General features: G+C 38.8%; 4 non-coding genes across 4 annotated transcripts; all 4 read left to right on the top strand.

Moving 5' to 3' along the window:
• The first annotated feature begins 231 nt into the window (after positions 1-231).
• Positions 232-345, top strand: LOC142894423 (U5 spliceosomal RNA). Its single transcript, XR_012927904.1, has one exon. It is a non-coding gene; the product is annotated as a U5 spliceosomal RNA (small nuclear RNA).
• A 456-nt stretch (positions 346-801) lies between these two features.
• Positions 802-915, top strand: LOC142894401 (U5 spliceosomal RNA). The gene has a single exon (XR_012927883.1). It is a non-coding gene; the product is annotated as a U5 spliceosomal RNA (small nuclear RNA).
• A 467-nt stretch (positions 916-1,382) lies between these two features.
• On the top strand, positions 1,383-1,496 carry LOC142894425 (U5 spliceosomal RNA). Its single transcript, XR_012927906.1, has one exon. It is a non-coding gene; the product is annotated as a U5 spliceosomal RNA (small nuclear RNA).
• Positions 1,497-1,952: 456 nt separating this feature from the next.
• LOC142894444 (U5 spliceosomal RNA) lies at positions 1,953-2,066 on the top strand. Its single transcript, XR_012927925.1, has one exon. It is a non-coding gene; the product is annotated as a U5 spliceosomal RNA (small nuclear RNA).
• Positions 2,067-2,500: the final 434 nt, after the last annotated feature.

Genomic DNA, 2,500 nt, shown 5'->3' with positions numbered 1-2,500 from the left:
ACCTTCAATTGTAGTTTTGCGTCGGGGACAATCGCATGTAACAAATGTTGAGTTTGTGTCGCCATGCTTGTTAATGAGAGTAAAGTAGGTGGTGGGGTTGTTTCCTTTTGATGCTTCTGAAGTTGAACTGTCTTCAAAATTTGTCTAGTTTGAGCGACAATAATAAAACACCAGTGGGAAGGTTGCCATGAGTTTGAAAGGGACCAAGCCTTCAGTGTGTTGCGTGTTAGATCACTCTGATTTCTCTTCAGATCGAATAAATCTTTCGCCTTTTACTAAAGATTTCCGTGGAGAGGATCACTAAGAGTATTACTCAATTTTTCCTTGCCCTGCTTATGTGGGGCTTCTTAAACTGTGAAATTAAATTGTTTTTTTACTTATCCTTTCATTAAGATTATAACAGGTTACGTCTGATCTGCGCAACCGGGCAGTTATCACAAATCATGTGATATGTAGTCCACGTAATTTCATTCACAGGACTACACATTAGAAAACTGAATGTGTCTCACCACTAGATGTTGCTGGTGCGAGTTTTAATTTTGCATATTCATTTATCCAAAGGTCGCTAAAACCTTCAATTGTAGTTTTGCGTCGGGGACAATCGCATGTAGCAAATGTTGAGTTTGTGTCGCCATGCTTGTTAATGAGAGTAAAGTAGGTGGTGGGGTTGTTTCCTTTTGATGCTTCTGAAGTTGAACTGTCTTCAAAATTTGTCTAGTTTGAGCGACAATAATAACACACCAGTGGGAAGGTTGCCATGAGTTTGAAAGGGACCAAGCCTTCAGTGTGTTGCGTGTTAGATCACTCTGATTTCTCTTCAGATCGAATAAATCTTTCGCCTTTTACTAAAGATTTCCGTGGAGAGGATCACTAAGAGTATTACTCAATTTTTCATTGCCCTGCTTATGTGGGGCTTCTTAAACTGTGAAATTAAATTGTTTTTTTACTTATCCTTTCCTTAAGATTATAACAGGTTACGTCTGATCTTCGCAACCAGGCAGTTAACACAAATCATGTGATATGTAGTCCACGTAATTTCATTCACAGGACTACACATTAGAAAACTGAATGTGTCTCACCACTAGATGTCGCTGGTGCAAGTTTTAATTTTGCGTATTCATTTATCCAAAGGTCGCTAAAACCTTCAATTGTAGTTTTGCGTCGGGGACAATCGCATGTAACAAATGTTGAGTTTGTGTCGCCATGCTTGTTAATGAGAGTAAAGTAGGTGGTGGGGTTGTTTCCTTTTGATGCTTCTGAAGGAAACATCAAGTTGAACTATCTTCAAAATGTGTCTAGTTTGAGCGACAATAATAACACACCAGTGGGAAGGTTGCCATGAGTTTGAAAGGGACCAAGCCTTCAGTGTGTTGCGTGTTAGATCACTCTGATTTCTCTTCAGATCGAATAAATCTTTTGCCTTTTACTAAAGATTTCCGTGGAGAGGATCACTAAGAGTATTACTCAATTTTTCCTTGCCCTGCTTATGTGGGGCTTCTTAAACTGTGAAATTAAATTGTTTTTTTACTTATCCTTTCATTAAGATGTTAATGGTTTACGTCCGATCTGCACAACCGGGCAGTTATCACAAATCATGTGATATGTAGTCCACGGAATTTCATTCACAGGACTACACATTAGAAAACTGAATGTGTCTCACCACTAGATGTCGCTGGTGCGAGTTTTAATTTTGCGTATTCATTTATCCAAAGGTCGCTAAAACCTTCAATTGTAGTTTTGCGTCGGGGACAATCGCATGTAACAAATGTTGAGTTTGTGTCGCCATGCTTGTTAATGAGAGTAAAGTAGGTGGTGGGGTTGTTTCCTTTTGATGCTTCTGAAGTTGAACTGTCTTCAAAATTTGTCTAGTTTGAGCGACAATAATAAAACACCAGTGGGAAGGTTGCCATGAGTTTGAAAGGGACCAAGCCTTCAGTGTGTTGCGTGTTAGATCACTCTGATTTCTCTTCAGATGGAATAAATCTTTCGCCTTTTACTAAAGATTTCCGTGGAGAGGATCACTAAGAGTATTACTCAATTTTTCATTGCCCTGCTTATGTGGGGCTCCTTAAACTGTGAAATTAAATATTTTTTTTACTTATCCTTTCATTAAGATTATAACAAGTCACGTCTGATCTGCACAACCGGGCAGTTATCACAAATCATGTGATATGTAGTCCACGTAATTTCATTCAGAGGACTACACATTAGAAAACTGAATGTGTCTCACCACTAGATGTCGCTATTGCGAGTTTTAATTTTGCGTATTCATTTATCCAAAGGTGACTAAAACCTTCAATTGTAGTTTTGCGTCCGGGACAATCGCATGTAACAAATGTTGAGTTTGTGTCGCCATGCTTGTTAATGAGAGTAAAGTAGGTGGTGGGGTTGTTTCCTTTTGATGCTTCTGAAGGAAACATCAAGTTGAACTATCTTCAAAATGTGTCTAGTTTGAGCGACAATAATAACACACCAGTGGGAAGGTTGCCATGAGTTTGAA

This window comes from Nelusetta ayraudi, unplaced genomic scaffold (assembly GCF_046127955.1).
Source record: "Nelusetta ayraudi isolate G7.1 ecotype Tasmania unplaced genomic scaffold, CSIRO-AGI_Nayr_v1 ptg000042l, whole genome shotgun sequence".
Lineage (NCBI taxonomy): Eukaryota > Metazoa > Chordata > Actinopteri > Tetraodontiformes > Monacanthidae > Nelusetta > Nelusetta ayraudi.
The sequence above is the reverse complement of the archived record's forward strand: the minus strand, read 5'-3'. Positions and strand labels throughout refer to the sequence as shown.